Source organism: Nyctibius grandis, chromosome 20 (assembly GCF_013368605.1).
Source record: "Nyctibius grandis isolate bNycGra1 chromosome 20, bNycGra1.pri, whole genome shotgun sequence".
Lineage (NCBI taxonomy): Eukaryota > Metazoa > Chordata > Aves > Nyctibiiformes > Nyctibiidae > Nyctibius > Nyctibius grandis.
Genome location: NC_090677.1, coordinates 1,547,317 through 1,560,836, shown reverse-complemented (window position 1 = coordinate 1,560,836; position 13,520 = coordinate 1,547,317).

The following is a 13,520-nucleotide window of genomic DNA, read 5'->3' as shown; positions in this document are numbered from 1 at the left end:
GAAATCAACTTCTGACTCCCAAGAGAAATTTGGAGACTTCAAGTGACACTTCTATAGATTACCTCAGCCAATCTGACCAACAGCTGCACGAGGGTATCACCTTCTGCTGTTTGTCTTTCTGGCTTAGTGCATCGTTTTGAGTCAGTCTGATGCTACTACACCTTGTGTCATGTTTTACTGAGGGCTTTTCTTCTGTTCATCTAAAGCTTGCGTGCCTCTTTTAAAGCTACAGTAGTAAGCGTGAAGTAGTACAGGTGGTGCTTTCAAGTGTCATAACATAAAACTTGTGTATGTTTTGCTGTTACTAAATATGCAAATTCCTGCCTGATGTCAGCACACAGCAGGGCTCCACCTGCACAGCAGGCCTGGACTTGACCTTGTGATATTTCATACTGATTCATCAGAATGTTATATTTCTGGGATGTTGCTGTAATCATGGTGGGATTGGAAGATCTTATGCTGTTCAATCACCTTTAACCACCTACTCTTGTAACTATATATGAGCAAACATCTTTAAGGACAGCATGCCAGGGGTGCAGTTTCCCCATGGCTATCGAGAAGAATTCAGTGGGTTCCAATTTTTCTCAGAAAGTTTCAGAACTTTTGGGTTATTGGATGCTACAGTCAAAAATATCAGTTCAACAGCTTTTAAAAATACCATCACTTTTTGCTAGACATCATTTAAAATAGCCGTGCTGCCTTAACGTTTCCTATTTTTCAACATTTTCAGCCCTTCTCTTCCCTAGCCATCTCTTTATGATACTCTGAACACCTCAATGTTCAGCTTGGGAGTTTGCATTTTAACTTCAGATATCTGATAGTTCCTGCTTAGTTGATTAGAAACATGTATCCTATACTGAGGTTTTTCTCAGCCAAAGGTAGTGGGAGCATAGCCAGGCATAGATTTAACTTTTTTTCCCCAAATTTCCCACACCAGGTTACACACTGCATTAAATAGAAATGTGAGAATCCCCTATTCCTTCTGTGAAACTCTAATATTTGCAGTGTCCTCTGACCCAGGCAAGATAGAAGCCCGTGACACACAGTGTAAACTTCACAGATTACAGGTTTCTGTAGCGACCCACAGAATCACAGAATCAATGAGGCTGGAAGAGCCCTCTGGGATCATCGAGTCCAACCATTGCCCTGACACCACCCTGTCAACTAGAGCATGGCACTAAGTGCCATGTCCAGTCTTTTCTTAAACACCTCCAGAGATGGTGACCCCACCACCTCCCTGGGCAGCCCCTTCCAATGTCTAATGACCCTTTCTGAGAAGAAATGCTTCCTAATGTCTAACCTGAACCTCCTGATGTTGTTGAACAAAGCAGCCTAGGTTTTTTTACTTGAATTATATCTAATTTCAAACTTCAGTCTATCTGCATTAAATTTAACATCCTGGCACATGAAGGGCTGATTTAATACAAGACTTTCATCCCTCCAAGAGGGTGGCATTCCTAAATGATGCTAAATTCAAGATGGGGCTGAGCTGAGTGGTTGATGCCAGGGTGTCTTCACCAAGAGAAGGTCTCTTCACATAGAGAGCCTGGGCATGTTGCTGTCTGGTTAGATGACCCCAGCTTTTGGTAAAACCTCTCCCAGTAATGACGCCACCAGATCAAAGAGTGAGCGGCAGCGTAGCAGTAAAAGAAATGGGGAGAGGTAGAGGGAAAACAAAGAGACTTTCACCAGCCACTTGAAAACTGCTCCATCTTGTAAGAACTGTGACAGGCAGCCTAGAAGAAAACGCAGACAGGAGAGATGAAAATTTCTACCAGCAATCTGAAAACAAGAGAGTGTGGAATGCATGCCCGTGTTAAACAGAGGCTGGCCCCTGGCTTAAACACAGTCCTTGCTTAACCAAACCTAGCTAAGAAAAGCTTGCGGCGCTCGAGACGTGCAATTTCTGAGCATGGTTAGTGTTGTAGTGAGAGCCACCAAAGAAACAAAACTTTAAATACATCACAACAGCAGAAATGCTGTATTTTGATTGAGTAGTTTTGCTGTTGACAAGGATTTGAATTAATGGAAGTTAAGTCATTTCCCATCAAAACTTTTCATTAATTACCCCAGTCTTTCCATTTTAATAGCAGATGAAGGCAGGAAAATGTTCTTGCATCAGTCTCTCAGCACTGCTACTGAGATTATGTTTAGTGAAGCTAGGAATTAATGATATTTACTGAGGTACATCTTGACCGTTCATTGAGCTTTCTGTTAGTGCTGCATTTTATTAATCTGCCTCAGCAAAATATGCTGGAATTACATTTGCTTACCCTTTGTCTAGGCTGTTACCATTTACACAGAGCCATCTCCAAGCTAAATATTATGCCTGCACTGTAAAGCCTTCAAAGCCATACTCTTAATCGGCTGGATTTATGCAATGAAAGTTGAATAGGTTACTGAAATTCATAGTGATCCCATCACCTCTGCTCCTTAAGCTAAAACCTTTTGGGAATATATCCTGCAATGCCCTTTTCTCAATTTTCAGCTTCTTCTGAAACAATACTTAAAAGGATGTAGGAGTTAGTTTTCAAAATCCTGTTAGTAAACTGGATTAGCATCCTGGCAGTGTGTGCCCCCAAAGCATACACTGGGAAACTAAAAATGAGGTGCAGTTTTAAAGACTCTTGTAGAGAAAGCGTGCCTCTCTCAACTCACATGGACCATCTTTCACTGCCTCGCTGTGACTATGTGTTAGGACAGAGTCATGACAGGCTGCACGGCAGTTATGCCGTGTGTTTCATCACAGGTACAGCTCTGCCAGCCGTGCACAGCTTGCACTCTGGAAGATACAAAGAATTAGTTACATGCAGTTTTGTTTGTCTTTTTAAAAAAAAAAATTAATTAATTGGTAATGTGATCACCATCTGAATAAGACCTAGGCAAAAAGCCTCCAGTAGAGGGAGTGACCAAATTAAAAATCCCATCTAAACTGCCTCCAAATTATATGTTGCTGGTAAACATTTTTATTCCTCAAGTGTGTGTGCCCTGGGAAGCAGGGAACGATCTCAAACACGACTGTGTTTTACAGAGCCTCACGTGTGAGGCTGACAGTCACACTCCCACGTGTGAGCCAATGCAATTCAAATAGTGAACAGGATTAAGGGTAGTTTTTCCTTTCTGCAGTTCACGTGCTGTGGCTGCTGTCACCCGTGTTTACTGCTCTGCATTGCAATAATCGGTGTGTCACAGGCATGCATGACACTAATCACACTGCCCTTCCGCTCAAAAGAAATCCAAAAATCCCAGCTTTGATCCTCAAAACCCTCCCTGAGCTGAAGTCCAAATACGAGTCGTATTTACTTCTCTTCCTAGAAAAATATTCTGATTAATCAAAAGGATTAAAAGATTGGTTAGCTTTTAAGTAGCACCTAAACCACTGATAACTGCATCTCTGAGGTGTATTTCCCTGATGCTGAGGCTAATCTGTCCTCTTTCAAATCCATCTTTATTAGCCTTCCACAGTCACCCAGGCATATGCACTGAAAAATGACTCTTCAAAGGCAGCTCAGAGAAACTAGTCGTAACCAGGGTGATGGTAAAACATAAAACCCGCTTTCTCAGTGAACTTTGTAAATGCATGTTCTTTCCATCACATCTCAGTTTAATATTTTTTGTATAAAGTCTTTTTACATATAGTGAGTACTCTGAATGGGAATCTTTGTGTTGCAAGGCATCAGACAGTGGAGATACAGTTTCAGAAGCCTCTCTACAGATGCTCACTGAACAGTTCAAACTGTCCTAATAAAAAAAATAGCATATATTCTATTTAAAAATGGGATTAGAAAAGCAGTGTTTTGGGATGCTAGAGAAACGCTGCACTTGAGAGCAGAATTGGGGCAGTGGGGGGGAGGAGGGAGAACCCTACCTAGAAAAGAACTTCCAGCATTGAGTTTAAATATAGTTTTTGATAGCCAACTAGTTTTTTAAATGATCCCTTACCTTTGTACTGTCTTGCAGCTTTCAAATGTAGGGTTTTTTTCTTTTTGTACCCAAGCTGAACTGTGTGTAAAGTAGCAGTCCCAGTTCAGGTGAATTTTTAAGTTCTGTAAACTTCATAATTGTAGCACACAAACACTTTCTCCCAAAGACAAACAATGTAATATCCTCTGGGGAAAACAAGAGGTCTCCAAGTTTAGAAAACAGGCTGGAGTGATCATTAGTGAAGCACAATTTCATGGCAGGAAGTCGGGTTGGATCCCGTCTATGTATCCCAGACATTTTATGGTCTGGATACAGAAAGCTCATATGGTGAATGTTGGGGTTTTTAACGGCCATATTTTGGGCCCATAAAATAACCAACTACAACAGTTAATTTTCACCCACACACCCAAATTGCTAGTTGGTATCACAATTTCAGTCCCCTGACACCCCTTACACAAACATACACTATTCACCACCAAAAAAAGTAAAACCAGGAGGGTAGTCTTTGGGGATTGCAATGGAAGTTAAAAAAACACACACACCACACACACAAAAACAAGCAGCAGATGACTGATTATACCTTCCAGCAAGTCACAGAAGGAAACAGTTTACAGAATGCGTTGCCTCACAGCTCTTCCATCTCTCCATCACCTCCCTGTCCTTTTCCTTTCTTTTCTGCTCTGGTCTCCATCGTCATCCTCCTTTCATAAGCTGTTGTAGCCCAGAGCAGAATCAGCAGCTTCCAAGAGTACCAGCAACTTTAAAGTTCTCTTTAACTCTTTCCAAAGCAGCTCCATGTGTTTTAGCAGGAAATACGACAGATAGGTTGCTACTGTGTTGTGATTAGGGATGCCTGGAGGATGTCATCTTTTTAGGGAGAGAGGTATTATTTGATAAATTATAGCTAGCTACTCAGTAACTTAAACTGAATTGAAATTAAAATGGAAATTTTCTGGGGTGCATAGGTCTTCCTGAGATGTATGAAATGCTGGGCTAAGCATCAAGAGCAGGATGCTGGCTCAGCAGGTTCTAAAACACGGAAAACGGGCAATGAACTTGAAAGGTGCAGATTTATAGACCAGTCCTGCCTTTACAGAATGAATTATGTAGATGATCTAAGAGGCCCTTTCTCTTACCTTTTTAGGTCCTGAGCACTTGCTATGGGAAAATTGTATCAAGCATAGAATGAGTTCAAGAAATTATAAGGTACTGGAAAAACTAGCTGTAAAATACGGATTTAAAGATGACCAAGCCACTCCAGCCAGCCATGTCACCTTTCTGTCTGCCTCACCTAATCAATCTTGCCTAAAACAAGCTACATACTATAACCCATTGCATCTCCTTTTACTGTGTGTTCAGGCTGGTCATCTTCTTCCACCCAGCAAAGCCAGAGGGGAGCTCAGCACACAGCTTGTAAACACAATTCCTTTGGAGTCTGCATGGGAGAGGTGGTGTTTTTCCTGAAGCCACATCCCAGGAACTTCTCTCTTTAAATTGCTTCCTTAGCATCGTTTCATAGTTCCTCATAAAAAAGAAGACAGCTTCCTTATGGCCTTCCTGGGCAGAGAACGTGTGAGAGAAGCTGTAATCCTCTTGACCTTTCCCTGCCAGAAGATGTTTTATCCTGTTGAGGGACTCAAATCACATTTCCTGGGTGGAACTTGCCTACGCTTCAGTGTTCAGAGCTGGTCTCTCCTGGCACCTTGTCCTGCAGTCCCACAGCACCCTTCAGTTGGGGTCCCCAGCTTCACCTCACAGTAGTTCTTTGCAAGACTTTGCCTTAGTTTCCAGTCAGCAAGTTTCTTCACTTGCTTGGTGTGTATCTGTCTGCAGTCTTTCAGCCTCAATCAATGTCTCCAGTGAGTGTCTGGACTAAGCCCCAAGAGCATGTTTCTCTCTCTGTCTACCTGAACAGGGGATACACTGCAGGAGCTCTCAACAGCATCCTGGCCTAGAGGCTCTTTTACTAAAAATATATGTATTACAGGTACTATTGCTGCTGGTGAGCAGAGGGAGGGGATTTATAGTGCCCTTAGATCAGCTCTTTGATTTATTTTGATTTTATTTTTTAAATGCAGGTAATTTAGCTGGCAAAAGCTGATGCTCAAGAACATTTCAGAAACACCATCTCAGATCAACGTGCCTTGCGAGACTGGCTCAGCAGACAGCTTTCCCTGGTACTGTTGTAAAAGTCTTTAGTAGGGTTTGTGCTATTCACACCAATTCTGATGAAGTCAAAGATAAAACATGTAGGTTTTCCAGACTGTAACACTTTTCAGGTAGTGGCAGTTTTAAGAGAAGGGTTACGGCCAACCTGAGTTCAAACAGAATACAGCGTAGCATATCCACGTCTTCAAGCATGACAGCTTTGTGGGGGGCAATGAATGTCTGGCTTCACACACAGGGAAATTCAGACTGGAAACCCATTATTCTGGCATGGTGGGGAGAGTAGTGAAAAAATAGCTGTACACCCCACTCATCAAGATTATGGCATGCAAAGTATTATTTATCTACAGTCTTACATCTATTCCTTTGGGGCCTGAAATCCATGTCTAAAAGATAGAAGAGCTAAAATGTTGTTGCCTGACATGCAGAGCTCTCTTTTTTGAAATGTGATATATATAGCAAATTTCAGCTTTAAGCATGTAACAATAGCAACAGAACTCTTGAACTAACTGTTTACACCATTGTGGAAAAGAGAGAACTTCTGCTATTTATCACTCAGCTTGAACCAATACTTTTACATTTCAGAGTCTTGGTTTGAGGCAAACTTTTTCTGGCTTTAATTTTCAAAGATTTTTATTTTATTTCTGATCAAAGTGATACAAAATGAACCACAATGAACTTAGCCAATATAGCACCACTAAAACTAGTTTCCAGATAGCTCGTTTTCATTTTCTGTAAATCAAATTACAATGGTTAGCCTTATTGTGTGGTTTGCGTGATTGCAAGAGGATTGAAAAGCAAACTTCAACACTCAGCAAATTCATGGAAATCCAATGACAAATTTACTGGGCTAAAAGCAGCTAGAGAATGTTGAACATGGGAGACTGCAGTCTAACAGAGCGCAGCTGGCAGCCTTAGTTTAATGATTCATCTTAATAATTACCATGGAAAATTAAAAGATTTAATCCGCCTATAAAAGGCGCCTTCCCAGCACTTGATGTTCTCTTCTAAGGCAGTATCGATTAATACAATGGAGTGAAATCTGAACCACAGCGGAGAACCACTGAAATACTGGCTCAGGTCAGGGAGTACCACCAGGCATTTTTCCAGGGAGGAAAAGCTTTGGAGCTGCTGATATTGGTTGGAGTTGTTTTTTTAAGAATTACTCCTCTGATGCGTAATGTGGAGCAGTAATCTAAACTTGAAGGGCTATAATCCACTGTGAACTCCAGCATCAGAAACTCTCCACAAGTTATCTTACATGCTGGAGTAGTGTCAACTGGCAACAGCAGAATGCATACTTGCATCAGCACAGCTGAAAAGAATTCAGGTTAAATTTTGGCTACTGGTTCTGTTCTGATGTTCTGATGGAGGGTGACCAAGCTGGTGAAGGGTCTGGAGGGTCTGACCTATGAGAAACAGCTGAGGGAGCTGGGGGTGTTTAGCCTGGAGAAGAAGAGGCTCAGGGGTGACCTTAGTGCGGTCTACAACTACCTGAAGGGAGGTTGTAGTGAAGTGGGACTCGGCCTCTTCTCCCAGACAGCTAGCGATAGGACAAGAGGACACAGCCTCAAGCTGCGCCAGGGGAGGTTCAGGTTGGACATGAGGAAGCATTTCTTCTCAGCAAGGGTCATTAGCCATTGGAAGGGGCTGCCCAGGGAGGTGGTGGAGTCACCATCTCTGGAGGTGTTTAAGAAAAGCCTGGACATGGCACTTAGTGCCCTGGTCTAGTTGCCATGGTGGTGTCAGGGCAATGGTTGGACTCGATGATCCCAGAGGTCTCTTCCAACCTGGTTGATTCTGTGATTCCACAAAATGGTGTATACAAATGGCTGCCTACAAATTCAGCGTTCCCAAGCGCAAGAGAGACGTGTTTTTCCACAGTCAATATTTTGGATTGTCTTGCCTACCAGTTCCAAAATTCCCATCTAAAACTGTGCTAAAAATCGCTATTTGGATTAAAACAAACATTTCAACCTTGCAGAGGTTTTACAAGGCAATCCTGCATGTAATTCACTAAGTAAAATGGACGTAGCCTCAGATACAAATTTTAATTAGTTTTCCTTCTCATATATGGGTAGTGTCATAACTAACACTCTGCATATGTGTTCAGTCCATCAGGTTGGTTCCTGCTGGAGGAGTATTTTCAACTATTTTAAGCAACCCTATTTTACACTTTCATAGGCTGGGTTTGTAGCGTAGAAAGAATGGTGACTCCTGCTTTTAAAACAAATCATTACATGTTTGCTGCTATTTTTCCCAGAGCCCTTTGCAGACCTTTTTCTGCCAAAACCAGAACAATCTGTTCTTTTATAGAAAAAAAAAAAAAAAAAAGAAAAAAATTGGGTTATTAACACTGATCAGAGTTTGCAACTGTTTTCATCCCAGAACTGCAAGAGCAGAGACAGAAGCTGTAGCTGAGGAACACATTTCCAAGCCTATCAACTTCATGTGCAGAGCAGGGCTGCAGTGGATCTCCCACATGAGATGGTGAATCAGCCTGACCTGGCACAGGTACTCATTGCAAACATGGAAGATGTGAGCTAGTCTACAAGGGAGCTTGTTTGCAGGCAGCAAGCCAGTTGTGTGCAACCGTTAGCTCAGGAAACTGCTAAGTTGTAGAGTGCCAAAAGCTGGGAGGGCAGCCCAGGGAAAGACTGGTGCTAAAATTGCTGGTTGTGTTTTACTGAGGCTTTCAGTGCTGGGGACAGTCCGAAACAGAGGCTGGAGCAGATGATTCAGGAGGGCTGTCTCCATATAGCTGTTCCTATATGATGTTCAGTGCATGGCATTTAGCAGGTGGGAACTTCCCATGCTGCCTAACCCCTGTTTTTGCAAGTTTTGCTGACACTGGGAAGAAACAACCCACCCAGATAAAAACCACTCACCCATTGACATTTACTCCTCTGTAGTATTTTAGAAGCCTAGGTCCAGCCAGTGCCAAAATTGCAGGGCACGTTTTAGGTACTGGTGTGTAGAACTCTATTTTTTGTAATTTGAGTAAGTGGGAAAAGTCGTGATTCAGTGAGTTGAACCAGACAGCAGCTTTTTCCTTGCTGAGGGCAGATGACTCTCTGTATCTCTCTCTCTCCCCTATCCTGTTGTTCCTAACATCTACCACAGGGAGCAACCTAATCTGCAGTTGGCTCCTTTTTGAGCGTAAAGCTCAATCTAACAAAGTTTTAACAAGTATCTTCTAAGCAGAATCACTGAATTAAGTAGGCTCTTCTACCTGCTTACTCCTCTCTTCCTCACACCCTTCCTCCTACTGCTCTGTCCTGCAGCACATCCCTGCCTGACTACCCAAAAGTGTCCTAGGAGACTCCCCTGAAAACTAACCCATTTTCTTTTCTGGGCAATTATTCCACCAGATGGGTCCCCTAGGCTGGCAGTGCTCTGTGAAACTGCTTGCAGAGGGCTTTGCATGGAGCTGGGAATGAGGAGATGCTTTAGCAGTTTTGCTGACAAATGTTTTAGCCTTCTCTAAGCAGCTTGACCTGGGCAACCTATGAGCATAGGGGTGCCTGCCCAGCATCTCCCCAGGTCTCTTGTGTGCAAGAGAAGGGCTGTGGAGCAGTGAGAAACATATTTTTTGAACTTTTCCCAGTATGTAGGCTGTGCCACTTCAGAACTTTGAGAACTAAAAACACTAAAGGGAAAAAAACCCTCCCTTTTTATAGCCTACTGTCTCGTTGAAAGTGATTTATGAAATGAAGCTTCCTGCCCACCCAGTGCACAGAACAAATACAGACAGTGCTTTGAAATAACTACAGTACTATGCTATTTTCAGTAATATTTAGCTCAGACTTAGCCAAGAAAGCCCACTAAGCTTGGCAGACAGACATAAAAAGAAACGTTCTTTCTGCATTTTTGTGTGCGCATGCATCTATTTTAGGTTTTACTCCTCTTTTCTCCGGCTGCATAGCTATCAATGCAGCAAAGTCCCAGCTCAGGAAAATGCTTTAAGCCCACTTTTCAGTACAAGTAACAGCTCTTGAGCACACACCTAATTTTAAGTGCCTTGATAAACATAAGCATGTGCTTACATTGAGATGTTTTTATTTACTGTAGTGAAACTTGTTGCATTCATTCACTTCGGTAGCAGTGGAAAATATTGTGGTCCATGTACTTGCATAATTTGATTATATTCTCTGTGTGTGTGTGTTTAGGAAGTACTTTTACCTTTTCTATGACTATGAGGTTTTATGTTGTCACAAGATTATTACCTGTCACAGCTGGCATCAGGAGCACAGTTGAGAAGCAAACTCTAGCTGACTCTTGGCCATCACCTACTATGTTTTCTTTACACCCCTTTCTTGCCTACCTGCAAATTTTGAGCTGTTACTTGTTTTCACAGTTACATTTAGGAGAGAAGATAAAACCAAGCCTACCAAGTCATTTAGGTCTGTGAAGTCCATTTCTCCTACCTTCAGCAGTAGGTGCCTAGGGAAGAATATAAAATCAGATTGAGCATACAGTGATAGTTCTCCAAAATATCTTCCCTTTTCCCCAGTGATTTGGAGGTTGAAGGACTTCTTAAGGCAGCAATGTTATTTGTGCAGTCGGCGGGCTTTTATTTGAAACAGTCTGACACTTTTGAATGCACGCAGAGCTCAAGCATCCACTCTTGCAACAAGGAGTTTCACAGTTTAACGGGATGCACCATGACAGAGCATCTCCTTGGCTTGTTTTGAACTTGCTGTCTCCTGGTTCTGTGTGACACTGCCTGACTTTTGTGGCATGGGACAGCAGCTTACAGCTTCCCTTTCCTCTTCTCCATGCCACCCTGCAGTCACAGAGCACTCTGTCATCTCCTGCCCTCCCAGGTATTTATTTTCCTTACTAAGAGTCCTCCTTCCTGCAGGAAACTCTCGCTTGAGTAGGGGCTTGCAGGAGCAAGTGCTGGCAGGATCACAGCATTACTCAAGACCAAGAGAGCAGTGCTTTGATTGGGTATCGTGGGTACTGTCTGTAGTGGTCACATCTGGGTATCTGGATCCTTAATGTAATCCAGTGTTTGTAATCCAGAATCCAGTTTCTACTCTGTGATTTGTGGGATACATACACATATGAGTTTCAAACTGCTCCATCATGATAGTATCATCTCACACAAACCTATGAAATATCTGTAAATCTTACCAGCTTACCACCCCTGCCTCCATTTTCTAATTTTCCTGGTTCAAGTCACTTTTGTTATTCTGACCAAGCTCTGGGATCTGTCTCCCTGATGAAAGAGACGTCAGTGGTGCAAAACTATCTAGAAATCTCATCGTGTTCAAAACACAGTAAGAAAGGTCTCTCTTCTTGGTGTTCCCACGCTGTTAACACGTGGTTTTCTTATTGTGGTTTACTTTATAGATCAAAACCATGTGCTGTATTAGGAAATGCTGTGGAAGGTCCGTTTCTCATGATAGTTTATCAGACAAGGTCCTTTAGAACATACATTAAAAATACATCAAACAAAATAATTATTATAGTTCACAACCTCATTTTAAGGGAATGGTAGGAAAGTACCACCAGCGATAAGGACTTGGACTTTGTGTCTGTGTTGCCATGTAAGCAGATAAACTTCCCTACCCAAATAGATCTCCAAAGAAATCTTATAAAAAGATCTTTTAAAATGAGAAATAACATGTCTTTTTAGTTTAATGATGTATTACTCAATTGCATAGTCAGATTTAGAGAATGCTGAGACTCCACTAGATAGAAAAATAAGCAGTAGGATTTAATTCACATCCGACCTATGACAGTACATGGCACTGTTTATTCTTTCATGGTCAACTAAGGTAAACTTTTTGATGTGCTTTTTTCCTCATTTAAAACCTATTTGGGATGTTTGTGTCTCTCAGTCCTAAGACCAGAGATGGACTATTTCTTTTACTGCTCTGAGAAACAGGATAAAAATTCCAAAAGCAATAGCTGCCTGCTCTGCAGAAGAGTCACAGGTATAATGGGATGCTTGGTCCTCAGCCCCATAATTACAAAAAATAGTTCCTTATCAAAGACTAAGATGCTGATTTGCAGACTTTGATACATTACTCAGTGAGATGCATTGCTCCTTTTATATAGCTGTTTTTCTTTCTTCTCCTAATTCAGGAGAGACTTCGACCCAGCACTTTCTGTCATGCATTAGTAACTCTGAAAACATGTTTACTTAACTACAAAACCACATTAGCTCAGCATTATTGTATGCCTCCAACACACATAAATTACAATATATTGCGGGGTAGGGACTTTGATCAAGAAGAGCCCACACTGAATTAACTTGGAGGTGGGGAGGAGGGCTGGAGCATTAAACACTCCTTGTCTCCTTTTCCTCTCATCCCTATGATTCTCACTGCCAGTCAGTCTGTCCCATTGCTCGCTACGTCTGCACTGCAGGCTCCGAGAAAAGAATGCAGTAACAATAGTAGCCCTGGAAAAATCATGCCATTTCATGGATTTTATCTCCTACATTCATTACCATACATAGAATCTAAAGTGTCACTCGTAGAAAATCCTTCCCCATGTCTCTCACCCTAACAGCATTGGGATTCTGGGGTAGAAAAGTAGCTTTGGGAAGGAAAATTGTTAGAGCGACCAACCCCAAAAATGTAACTTGTAGCCAAGATTTTTTTCCCCATCAGAGGTCCTATACTAGGATTTTTGCCCCATCAATACTGCAGGAATCTTGTACAGTGGTAGAGACAATTATCTAGCCTGGGATAGAAGGTGCTGTTCACATATGCTGCTGTTGGTAGAGGACCTGGGTGGTGAAGGGTGGCCCAAGAGGGCTTCAGCTAAGGGCATAGCCCACCTTCTGCCACCAGAGATGCTAAGTGCCTGCACACAGTCCAGCTGGCCCTCACTGGCCAGCCCTCCTGCTCACTGCAAAACAGCCTCTGGATGGGAGGTGGGCAGAGCTGAGAAACACAAACAGCATGTTTCCCACTTACAGACCCAATACATTTGACCCAGTATGATATGTCTTGCAGGTTAACAAGTCTAGAGAGCACATTGTTCCCTCCCCCCCCATCAGATAAAAAAAACACTCATCTTCCCACTCCTGTCCTATTGTCTTCTGCAGCTCTTCTCATCCCCTTTTGGAGGACCTTTTGACTACCATTCCATGCTGCACAGAAAGAAATGGTATATGGCTGCTCTCAAGTGGCTTCCATTGGCCGTTGATGCCAGCACCAGAAAGTACACAAGAAGCAGCCTCAGTGCCTGGGTGTGATTTGAAGAATGAGGAACCGATGTCATTTCCATTGAAACTCAAAGAAACTTTGCTCCTGGTGCAAATGGAAGCAGAAGTCAGTCCTTACTTGTATTTGAAGTGTTAATTGATTTTGTTGACTAGACAGCATGATACACTGTTTATCAGCTAAGTAAAAGCATATATTCTTCCTGTGCCAAGTACTTGATTTTTTACTTAGTATTTGTTAGTAAGC